Raw genomic sequence first — 12,941 nt, 5'->3', positions numbered from 1 at the left:
TAAGAGGCATTACTTCTATAGTGACAATAACACAATTCTCATCCTGTCCAATCCTCATCACAGTTATTCCTCTGGAAATAATCTCACCTACTCACCCCTCATGACACAGGCTGAGTAAATCTGGTTCACAGAACATCAAATCACCAAGAAAAAAGCCTTCCAGTATGTGGTTTGACTTGTATCACAAAGCTAAGGACTCAGGATCTCAGTGAGCCGTCTATCTTCTGACTGGTCCAAATCTCCCTCTGGATTGGGTTGGGTTACACCTCTACTTTGCCTAGTTTAAGAGACCAATCTAAGGTCAATTCCTTAAACTATAGGGGTATATTGGGATTTCTTATTTGACTGTGGATCACCATCTTTCTTTTTCTTTTCAAGGTCTAGAGAGATGGCTCCGCAGCGAAGAATACATAGTGCTCTTGCAGAAAGCCTGAGTTCAGTTCCCAACACCCAAGTGAGACAGCTCACAATAGCCTGCAACTCCAGCTCCAGGGGATCACACGCCCTCTTCTGGCCTCTGAGGCACCTGCACTCACATATGCATAGATAATCACACATATACATAATTAAAACCAAAAATAAAACTTATTTTAAACCTCCCTTCCCATTTGAAGGAATGTTCTTTGCGCAAATGCACAGAAGCTAAATGTAGGTGTTTGTTATTCCTTCCACACCTTGGCAACCAAATCAAGGGCATGTTCAAGGGCAGGGCTACTGCGATGATGCTTCACGCTGCTCACTGCAGGCTGTGCCTGCACATCACAGACATCCTGGATGTACATCTTTATTCCAGCAACATTCCAGCAGAGGGGAGCAAAATGTCTAAGAGGAGGACAGCTTTGTGTAGTTCACACAAGGCTTCATTTGGACCACTGCTTTAATACATTTGTTTCCTTGTTTTGATGGGAGCCATATCGTGCCTTTTTGTGTGTGCTCCTCAGTAATTCTGGTGCCTCCTCCAATGTCGCCTCTCTCCATCACCTCCATCTTCAGCTGACAGAGGAAACAGGAGCAATGAAACCTGTCCTTAGCCATCTCTCACTTCCTCCATGTCTGACCCGTTGGTCTTGCCAGCCGCAAAGATGGCTATGAGTCAAAGCGCTATCAGAACAAAGGGAAGGATTTGGGCTCCTTGCTTCTTTCTTTAGGGGCGGCGCATAGGTCGGATGACACTCCTCTCTTCTAGACCACTTACTGATTCTTGGGTTCAGATTTATATTTTTTAAATTGGGGTACAAGTTGAAGGGATGCCTTTCAGTGTACCCTACCCTCATGGGGGGCTGCTGGGTTGCAGAAGAGGACCTATGTGCAGTCATTCATGCCTAGTTCGATCTTTCTCCATATCAAAATCACCACCTCCTGAAAATGAAAGAGACTGCAGCAGGTTTAAATGCAGCCCAGGACCCTGGTCACCCCCTTCTGCTATGAAATATTTGCAGGATAAATGCCCCTGTTGCTCAGGGATGCTTTTAGAATGAAAAGCAAAAGGAAACTAGCACCAGGCATTCCCAGTCGGCCTCTTTCCTCGTAGGGATGATCATGAAAACAGGCCCTCCTGACGTGTCTACTTTGGTAAATTTCTGAGTTTTACTTGTGTGGATAAGTTATTTATTGACAGTCTATGCCTGGGGGCCCTGGTTGGACAGGAGTTGGCTGTTAATTTGCATAAATGTGACATAGAGTTCTTCTACCTCAAAATGAAGCAAATTACTGTTTAGTCAAACAGAGTCCCTTGGTGATGGGCCCAGACTGAAAGCTGTGGAGTAACTACAGCAGCACCTGGTCTCTGCAGTGAGGGTGGCCTCCCAGTACCTGGAATTTAGTTCTGGAATGTTCCAGGCAGAAGAGTGGGCCTCCTCAAGTGGAGAAGCCAGGCAGAGGGGCCTCAGAGTGCAGGCTCTGGGTTGGTGAGTCCGGTGTGCGTTTGAAATAGCTGCTCCTAGGTAAGTCCTTCGTTATCTCTAAGAATTAGCTGTCCTCAGGAGAGGCAGTCTGTCACCAGGCAATGTAGGCACAGATGTCAAAGCATCTGGAGGGGGGCTCCTGAAAGGTCTCCTGAATCATCTGAAGCGTATTAAATCTAAATTCCTCGTCATTTGGTTTTTTAAGCTCTGTGGGTTTTAGGATTCCTTGAGTTACAAATCACACACACACACACACACACACACAAATGAAAAAGCAAATCAATCTGGCTTAAATAGGAAAGAAGGGGCAGGTGTGCCGGCTCCTAGCTACCAAAGTTCAGGAACGGTTGGTTTCTGGCATGTTTGATCAGCTTCCCTGGGCTTCCCTCGGCACGTCAAGACCACAGAGCTTCCAGGCTCAAACTACTAAAACTGTAAGCAGAAAAACAAGATCATCTTCCCCCTTGATTCCCATCATCCTGGGTTATGTCATCATCCTTGCACCTGTCACTCTGGCTCTCAGAAGCACCCAGAAGAACTGCAGAGACCTGGCGGTTGATCCCCTCCATGCGGGTTTAGTAAACTCCAGAGCTGGGCCTCTGAGTTACAGCCAGGTTCCCAAGGAGCCCTGACCTGACATGAGCGTCCAGGGCATCTGATTTTGAAAGTCACCGCTGTGTATGACCTGGTTTATGTTAGTGTCCAGCTGCTCTCCATTAAAACCTAAGTTCTCAAGGTGAGGTTGTGGCTTCTTGGTAGGGTACTGTCTAACATACATGAAGCCCTGGGTTCTCTTCCAGAGCTGCAGAACCCAGGGGTGGTGGTGAATGCCTGAATCTTGCTGGCACTAAGAAGATCTTAGGTAGAGGCTGGAAGCTGAGAAAGTCAAGGGTCATCCTTGGCTATATAATGAATATGAGGCCAGCCTGGGCTATATTAGACTCCATCTTCTAAAAGAAAAATCTAAGCAACAACAAAGTTTTAAATGGCCACTCTAGCTTCTAGAACTCTAGCCCCAGCCTTCTGGGTTACTAAGGAAACATTTTATAAAGGAAAACTTGTGTGTCCGCTTGAGAGACAGCAGGTGAGAACAACGGGTGAGTTGACATATTCCCTCAGTTCTAGATGCTGAGTCTAGACAGCTGTGCACACAGCCATGCTCTGAAGGATCACAGTAGCAAGAAGAAGGTGCACAGATATTGCCTCCCAAGTGCCAGGAAGATGCCAATGCCAAGAAAGCTTGCAGTGCTCGGGTTACATGGTTGGTAACTCTGTAGTCTTGGGAATACTGATTTTCAGTTACGTCAATAAGAAGGGAAATGAACTTTTTGAGTTAAGAGATGTTTGGCCAGTGAAACCCTTGCATCACACAGTGAAGACTGGGGCTCAATCCCCCAGAATCCACATTACAAAAATTAAAGTCAGTAATCCCCACAATGGAGAGGCAGAGACAGGCGGGTCTCTAGGCCTGACTGGTGAGGCAATGTGGCTTAATGGATAAACTCCAAGTTCCAGTGAGAGACCCTGTCTCAAAGAACAACATGGATGAAGACTGACACCTGAGACTGACCACTGGTCTCCACATGCATGCATGCACACATGTATCTGTACATACATGATCTCACGCAAGCATGCACATATGCCCATATACCAATAACTTCACAAAAAAAATCAAGATAGTCTTCTATTGGGTCATGAGGCTTTTCAGACTATTTTATATTCCAGAACTTTCTGGCTCCTTAAAATGTCAAGTAGGTCCCTCAAATGCTGTCATTGTATAAGGAGCCAATGTTGGAAAAGCCCACAATTCATTCCTATCTTAAGTCTCTCTATTGCCTGGATTTATGCTGGGGGTGCAGCATTCACTGTCTCCCCCTGATTGTTACACTATTTACAGTTCAGAAAAACTACAAGGAAAAAAAAAGGTAACACATTTTGCCAGTCCTGGGAAGAAAAAGAAAAGGCAATATGTTTTTGCACACACATACGATTTCTATAATATCCTTTTAAATATAGTTTGACCCAGGCCTCTGATAGAGACAGCTTGATTGTGGGCAACAGGCACTGAGATCCCACCTCTGCCCCAGGCAGAGAGCACCTGGGCTTGATTTGTGGCTCTGAACGGAGCCCCGTGCTGTTGGGAGATTTTCATACCACCGCTTTATTGGCTGACCTCCCCAAAGCTGGTCCCTCCACACACGAGCCAGTATCATATGTTTTCCAAGTGGGTGGTGATCTGGAATCCATAAATAATAAGCAGGAGAAGAAAAATTATGACCCTAAAATAGAAACCAGAAATGTGTGCTCACAAAATGGAGCTGCCCCTGAAGCATGTGGTCCTCCCCTGTGAGATAATATGTCAGCCATGGGTGTGTTCGCCAGTGCCACCCCATACACCAGAACCTGAGAAAAACAATCCAGACAGCTTGAACAGACTTATGAAGTGATTGCCGCCCCACACCCAGCCCGTCCCTAAGCCTATTTCTTGGTTATTTTTGTATTACTGAGATCAAAATACCTGACACAGCAACCTAAGGGAAGAAAGGTTTGTTTTGTTTCACGGTTTCAGATGGTGTCAGTCCATCATGCCGAGGAAGGTGCACCAGGGAAGCTCAGTTCACAGTGGTAATAGCAGCTGGCAAAGACTGGTCACCTTGTGGTAGACCAGGAAATGAAAAAAGAAAGCCAGAACCAAGCACTGAGTGTAAACATCAAGGGCCTGCTCCCGGTGCCCTACTTTCAACAGCTAAGACCCTTCTCCTAAGGATGCTATAGCCTTCAAGGACAGTTGTTGTCAGCTGCGGAAAGCTTTCCAAACAAAATCCTGTGGAGAGATTTCAAGTTAAACCATGGTTCCTAGGCTTACAAATCCCACAGCCTCATACTGAACCATACTCATAAATACTCTAAGTATTCACAATGAAATAATAAGGAATTGTATATTTTAACATATATATGTGTAGATGCATTGAAAATACTAGGCGGCAGGAATATTTCATCTTCATCTTAATTCCCTGTCACTCAAGCCCTCTGTCGCTGACAAAGAGTCATTTTGTCATGTATAGTTTTGTTTACAATCAATTCAGCCATATGGGTCCATTTTCAGATCTCCCTTCCTGGGTGGGAGCCCACAGAAATGGATCCTTTCCACCTTGACTAAAGGTCAGAGAGTTCAGAGCTATTCTTGCTCCTTCGAGGTTATACGACAGGAAGTTTGACTTAAAGTGTGACTAACAACAAGATGTTTTGACTGAGTGCGGTTACTTGATGCTTTAGGTATTAAGAAGGAAATTACTTTGTTTATTCTTTGTATCTTGGTAAAGAAGTCTTTTGTCTTTCCCCTCCTTTTAGATTGAGGTATATAAAGGCTATGAGAAACACGAGGAGAATCTTGGTATTTACTGGATGCCCTCCTGACTCTATCTGTTGTCTCTTGTCTATTTCTTTCTCCATCCTCACTCTTCCCCCAAAGCATGGATGAATATATTGGGCCGGATCCAACAACCCTGTTTGTTTGGTTTCTTCCTTGTCTTTGTGCAATTCTATACCAGAATCACACTACCCTAGAGCAGTATGTGGCTCTCACAAGGAGCTGTGACCAGAGAGAGCACTAGAGTTAGACGGGTTTCCATTCATTAGTGTGAGAAGGCAAAAGAAATAGACAAGAGAACAACAGCCTAAATGAGCCATCACACAGTATTGTGTTTCCTCTGGGTAATCTTTCTGCTGAATAAAGATTGTAATGAAAACAGGACTCCTCTAAACACACTTCTCCCTCTCCCTTTTTCTCTTCCATTGGTCTTCACCTTATTCTTTCAGACTTTCAGGGTCTCACACTGAACCAGGAGATCACTGATTGGCTAGGGTGGACACTTAACCCCAGGGATCCTCCAGCCTCCCAAGGTCCTCCAGGTACTAGAGTTAGATCTCTGTCCCTATACCTGATTTTTCCACGATTCTGGGCTCTGAACTCAGGTCCTCATGTTTGCATAGCAAGCCCTTTTACCAACAGTCATTTCTCTAGCCCCAAATATATTTTGTGGATATGATTTTTGCCCTGTATGCAAGTATTGAAAGGGGCTAGAGTGGTGGGGAAGAAGGGGGAGTTCTGAACTCCAAGGACAATTTATGTGATGTAAGATTCCTCAAGACTTTCCCTGCATGCATTCTCAGCTCAACACACTCAAACCCCAGGGCCCAACTCCTGTCCAATCCAGACAAAGTCACAATCTAGATGCAGCCATGTGACATAACCATCCCTCATAGATGAAGGAACTAAACCAGTCTAGCAGGAATTTCCTTTGTTATCTCTTTTCCAACCCAAGAGTTCCTCCCAAAACTGTAATTTGGAAACTCGCTGTCCCACCACCCAACTCCCCCTCAGTTCTGTCCCCAGGAAAGTACAAGCTTTCACAATTGAGCCTGACATTTACTTATTTTCCCTCTAGGTTAATAAGATGCTCCTCTCTCAGCAGTGGCCCCCATGTCTGCCTTGGGCAGAACCCGCCGTCTCTAGGTATGCCTGAATTCCAGAGCCTCTCTGCCTTGTCTGAGATAAGGCAGCATGCTCTTGATTCCCTCCATCTCTGTGCCTGCATCTTCTCCATCACAACAAACCTCCATAGTCCTCTGACTCTTCTTTCCTATGAGTCCCACATCCTGCCACACCCCCTCACTTCCCTCTGACACTCCAGCAACAACGTCCCACTCACAAGTGAAAAGATTCAGAGTCCGTTTTGGGACAATGTACATTAATAGAACCTCAGTGGATCTCCCAAGATCTGTGTCATCAGCCAAACCCAAGCCTTCTGTGGTCCTTCTGCTGCCTTTCATCACCCTAGCCATTCCAGTGGTCTTCCTGAGTAGTTTGGTGGGAGACAGCTATGAGAAGGACAAAAGACATTCAGCAGACTTTAGTCATCCTTAGCAATCCTGTGGTCCAGGGAGGACCCTTCATCATCATTAGCTTTGTCCTCTGTCCTCTCCCCACCTCGTTCACACCTACAGTACTGAGACTCTAACTATCTTGGCCCAGTGTTTTTACCATTTCCACGCATCTAGTTTCTACAGTGGATCAGGAGAGAGTGTCAATGAGTTCATCGGCCCTTGGTTGAAGGAGCTTTGCTTCATTCACAATTTTTCAGAAAGTTGGTGAGAAGTTAAACTCATTCTCACTGCTTTCCCTGGATTCAATAAAAAATATAACACGATGTCTATAAAAATATAACTGAATGATGCAGAGGAAGCTGGGAGTTCCTTCCACTACCCCCAAGGATCACCAAAAGGAACTTACCAAAGAAGGGGGCGTTCTTCTGACATTCCACAATTACCTCAAATTATATCATTTTCTTTCTATCTCTACTAAAACAGTCTAAGGAAATATTTTTTGCCTGGTTCTCCTTCCCTTGACCCTATTGGTTCCCTAGTTTCATGCCTTCCTGGATTCTCCAACCCTGTCTTTCCTTCCATAATCTAATATTGAAATCAAAGGTCTCCGTGCACAGACCTCCTCTCTCAGACACACAGATGCTTAATATAAACAGGGCATGGAATTCAGACATGTGCAGGCATGCATACCTGTGCACACTGCAAAAGATTTACTGCCCTGAAAGTTGCCACTTTTACAGATTTATTCTCTGAATAGTAAGTTTTTCCCATCTGGGACAGACCTGGAAAAGTGTTGGTGGGAAAAAGAGGCCTGGGTATTTCCTCAGCCCACCCAGGTACCAGCCATCCTACAAAGGAAGGAAGGGATAATGGAAGGAGGGGGGGATAAACATAAATCACCAAGATCAAGGACTGGAAATGCTATTCCGTCTAAGGCTTTAGAGCCAGCACAAAGATGCAGATCATCCAGGAGACATATAATAAGAGCATCTGGTCCATCCTTAGGTAGGTTAGCACCTCAGTTGAGAAGCTCACATTTGCAGACGCAGAAGCTGCAGAGTGTGATGCCTCAAGATGGTACCCGGAGAGCATGTACACACTGTCTGCCCGCTGCAGGGATTCTGCATCAGAACCCCTAAGTTAGCCTAAACAACTTTTGGAGCTATCAGAAATTCCATTAAGTTATCATGTCAGAGTCTTCCTGAAGCAGATTTTAATTCTTTCAACCTGGGTGATACACACAATTCCATGAAGGATGGGGGCTGGCTAGGAAATGTGAGGTATATCAGGTTGTTAAACAACTCCAGCTACCTAAGCAAGGAAACTGAGGAAGAAATGCCCAGCTGTCTCTACAGATACCTAGGAGAGAGTCGGGGCGGTGTTTTAGCACGCCCTGAAGAGTTCTAGAGCTCAGCTTATAGCTGCTGTCTCTAGTTGTCAAAAAGCAGATACAGCTTTGGATTGATCACAAGTGTGTCTAGCGAGCAACCAAGAGAACAACACAGTTCTTACTGGACCCTGCCAGACCCCCAGGTGTGGGCCCTGGGTTCAGCTGTGAACATCACTTTCTATGAAGGATGGTCACAAATTGAAATTCATCTAGAGAACTGTAGACACTAAAGGGATGGCCTCTGAGCCACGGCTCTCAAATGAGAAATCCTTGAGTAACTCAAAACAGACCGGAGATTTTATATTCTACCCATACAGAGAAACAGACAGAGACAGACCTTCGTCTCCTCGCTCATTATGAGATAATCTGCAGAGACCCACCACCAAGTAAGAACTGTTTCTGTCACTACTTAACACTGTAAGAATTATAACTGGTTGAGTCCTGGATATCCCTTTAAAAGTTTCTTGAACGTGAGGATTTTTTTTTCTGTTATTGTGGTTGAATATGATATGCCCTGCTGGGCTCACGGGTTTAAACATTTGATCCCCCTGATGGGAGAAGCACAGCCCTGGGGGAGGGCTTTGAGGTTGCTCAACCTTGCCTCACTTCCTGCTTCCTTGTTTTCTTCCCCACAGGTAGCTCAGCTGATACTAGGCCCACCCACACGCCTGCTGCCCCGCCTCCCTGCCGTGATGTCCACCCACACGCCTGCTGCCCCGCCTCCCTGCCGTGATGTCCACCCAGATTCCTGCTACCCCGCCTCCCCTCTGCAACTCTAAGCCAAAAATCAACCTTTTTTTCATGTAACTTGCTTTCATCTGAATGCCTTATCATAGCAACAGAACGGTGACCAAAACACTAACGCAGCTTTATGGCTCAGTGTCTCCAAGGCGTAGAACAAATCCCAGCCCACAGTGAGAATCTAGAGGACCCTGGATGACTGAGTGAGTGATTGACTGAGTGTTGTGAGTGACGAATGAGTGAGCTGGTCCAGTCTCTAGTTCCTTGGAGTCTAATCATTTCATCCATACTGATGGGATAGGAGAGTAAGAACAACCCACAGAATATGGGTTTAGCCTGGAGGAGGGAAGGAAGGAGGTGTTTTAATATCAGACATGTTGTCATGCTATTATGATATCCATTTTCCAAATGCTCAAATTGATTCAATAAATGGGAGGCAACTTCTCTAGTTTCTCACGGGCAGAAATGAGAGTCCAAATCTGTAGAGCTGGCGCTACACTGAGCTGTCGTTCTTGCTGCCTTGCATTATGGAGATGGCTGATCACAGGGGACCCCTGCGGCATCACCCTTCATCTCAACACTAACTGAGCTGCTGTGCTAAGAGATGGGCTCGTCAAGAGCAGAGGCAAAGGCGGCTCTCTCTTTCTCTTGAGAAGGCCTTTGGACATGTACTACCTCTCTCTCTCTCTCTCTCTCTCTCTCTCTCTCTCTCTCTCTCTCTCTCTCCTCTCCTCTCCTCTCCTCTCCCTCCCAGATTTTCCTTAATAAATTCCAAATAACTGTGTTTTATACCAATTTGTCCTAAAATTCTCTTCTGCGGCGTAAGCCAGGATTCTGGTTGCACCTGAGCAGGGCTCTGAAAAGAGCCCCAGGCTGTGCATCTGGTACTGCCTAGCTGCATCTGGTACCCTGGTACCGCCTGGCTGGGTCTCCTGCCACTGCAGCATCCCCTGCTGTTAACCCTGAGAGTTATTAGCATGAAGCTCTTATAGAAACCGCTGCCTTCCTTGATGCTCACAGATCTTTGTTTGGTTTGTAAAATGCTTTAACTAACTTTTTCATTTTATGGACCTGGAAGCCATAGTTTTCTGTTCCGAGGAAGGGGATGGGGAGCAAGGGTTATTGAGATTGAGTCCAGGGCTTTGCATTCGTTAAGCTTACACTCTTACCATGCAACTCTAGCTCCAGCTTAAGGCGGCTATGAAGGAAAGAAGAGGCATGTGGGATATAGGGCATTGCTCTGGAGTGTGGCTGAAGGCTACGAGTGTGACTCCATGGTGGAGCACTTCATGTGCAAGGCCCTGAACTCAATCCACAGAACAACAACGAAGATAGACAGACAGACAGACAGACAGACAGACAGACAGACAGAAAAAAGGGGACACATCAAAATACTGTATGCTATGGAAGAAAGACATAGCTTTTCGATAAATGATAAATGATCCTGTCTAAGAGACTGGATTGCTTTCTCTCACTGTGCTAAAAAAATAAATAGATAAGAAAAAAAAAACAGCTCAACATGGATCAAAGTCCTAAGTCTTGAAATTCAAACTATGAAATTGCTCCAAGTAAATACAAAAGAAAACACTTAGGAACCTTAAATTCAGGCAACCAAATGTTAGACAAATAAGAGCTCTGCCACAGCCTGGGAAACTGTCAACAGGATTAAGAGACAACCTACCAAGTATGAGAAAATATTTGCCAATGGTAGATCTGACAAGGAATTGACATCCAGCAAGTATAAGAAACTGAAAGACTAAACCCGGAGAAGCAAAGAATCCAGTTTTGAAATGAGCTAAAGAACAAAGTGGAAGCCAAATGTAGTGTCTCATGCCTGTAATCCCATCACTCAGAAGGCAAAGGCAATAGGATCCCAAGTTCAAGGCCATTTGGACTCTACAGTGAGTTCCAGACCCACCTGAGTCATTGAGTGAGACTGCCTCCAAAACCAAAGGCGAGGCACAAACTAAAGATCCCACAGCATGCTTGGCTGAAAAGGTTCAAGGTCTTGGGTTAGATCCACTGCACCACAAGAAAAAAAAAGCACACAAACAATTTTCAAAATACAGAGTCAACAAATAAATGAAACACACTTCATTTCAGCAGTCATTGGAAAAACAAAAAAGGCAATGAAATATTATCCCACCCCAATTCAAATGGCTATCATACAAAAGGAGGAGGAAAAAGAGACTAGGGTCAGGGTTGGGACGAGAATGGCAAATTCTGGCAAGGATATGGAGAAATGGAGTTCATATACAAGTATCGAAACTAATACAAGCATTATGGAAAACACTGTGAAAATTCCTCAAAAAATACATTTATAAATAAATAATAAATAAGTTAGAATTTGAATTACCATCCAAGCCAACAAGTCTACCCCTAGATATATACTCAGAGGAAATGGAATCTTTCTACCAAACAGATAAGCATCATTCATAACAGCCAAAACGCACTAGCAACCCAAATGCCTTTTGCTAGGTAAGAGGACAGAGAAAGTACAGTCTAAGAATGAAATCCTGTCCTTTGCTGCATGGAGAGGGTTGGAGGCTGTACAGTGAGTGAAAGGAGCCAGACACAGATGGACACAACCCACGTGTTCTCACTCAAGGATGGAAAGCAGTGTGTCAACCTTGAAGAATGGTAGGGAATCGCAGTCCCTGGGGGTGAAGTATGGCAAGTGGAGAGAGAAGCAAATTAAGAGGCGCTTTTATGGAATGAGAAGAATGTTTCTGGGGGGAACAGTTGAGGATGGGAGAAGAGTGGATAGACGCGATCAATGCATGATGGATAAGTGTACAGGGCATCACAGGGTGTCCCATTAATTTCTACAGTTAATGGGTATTGATGATAATAACATCAAAAGAGGCAGATGCCAAGGCTGCCTGTCTATTCTTGTACCAGGAACGATGCCAGTGCCTTCCTTGTTGAATGCTAAGTGAGCTGGTTGCATAAACCAGTCATATCTTCTGCCTTGAAGTGTTTACAGTAAAGTGGTACCCCAGCAATGTGGAATGCGCCAGAACATGACAGAAAGGATTATCATAAGAAGAAAGCACTGAGCGTTGCTCAGTGTGCTGGTGCATGCTTATAATCTCAGCTACCAGGGAGGCAATGACAGGAGCAGCATGAATTCAGAACCAGCCAGGGCTACACAGTGAGTTCAAAGCCAGCCTGGACAACTAAGAGAGTTGTTGTCCCCTGTCTCAAAAGTTAAAAAGGCTGAAGATAGCCCTCTGTTCAATCATCATTATTAGGGGGGAGAAATTTTGACTGTTATTTGGTATGTAAAAGATGCTCTTTCTAACACTTTTGAGTTAATTTTTAAGGCTTCCAGCAAAACTGAGATCAGTATGGCTATGATTTTTACTTTACAAATGAGTGGACAGAAGTCCAAAGGTAAGAAACTGAAAAGGATCACAAAGCTAGACAGTGGTAGACCCAAACAGACTAACTCCAGAGCCTGCACACTGTCCAATGCACACTGCACACTAACCCCAGACCATGCACACCATCCAGTGCACACTGCACACTAACTTCAGAGCCTGCACACTGTCCAGTGCACATTGCACCCTAACTCCAGAGCCTGCACACCATCCAGTGCACACTGCACACTAACTCCAGACCATGCACACCATCCAGGGCACACTGCACACTAACTCCAGAGCCTGCACACCATCCAGTGCACACTGCACAGTCTTCAGATGACAGATAACAAGAAGCTCCACAGAAGCTATGTGTATATGAATTGCTAATGGCATCAGACTGTGTTAACTGAAAGAGAAACAGAATGGCCTATTTGAAGCACAGCACTGTCAAAGACAGACTTCACATTTCCACAGTGAGAGTATCCACATGCCCTTAGCAGCCCTTCCCCTTCTGCTGAGACCTTCCCTCCAAAGGGACTAGAACTAGGTACACAGGCCTTCTTAACCCCACCTCTAGCAAGGCCATGTCTTTCCAAAGCCATGATGCCTAGGAAGACTAAGAAGCATAGCTCACATACCACTTAGTGACAAGTT

The 12,941-nt window shown here is 45.1% G+C and overlaps 1 protein-coding gene across 1 annotated transcript in view; it reads right to left on the bottom strand.

Annotated features, from left to right (window-relative positions):
- Positions 1-771: 771 nt before the first annotated feature.
- The window catches only part of Taf1a (TATA-box binding protein associated factor, RNA polymerase I subunit A), a 118,607-nt gene continuing 106,437 nt past the window's right edge, over positions 772-12,941 (bottom strand). Inside the window, exon 12 of the transcript XR_009057157.1 lies at positions 772-782. The gene's annotated coding sequence lies outside the window, so the exon portion shown is untranslated. The remainder of the gene's footprint in view (positions 783-12,941) is intronic.

Source organism: Chionomys nivalis, chromosome 5, assembly GCF_950005125.1.
Source record: "Chionomys nivalis chromosome 5, mChiNiv1.1, whole genome shotgun sequence".
NCBI lineage: Eukaryota > Metazoa > Chordata > Mammalia > Rodentia > Cricetidae > Chionomys > Chionomys nivalis.
The sequence above is the reverse complement of the archived record's forward strand: the minus strand, read 5'-3'. Positions and strand labels throughout refer to the sequence as shown.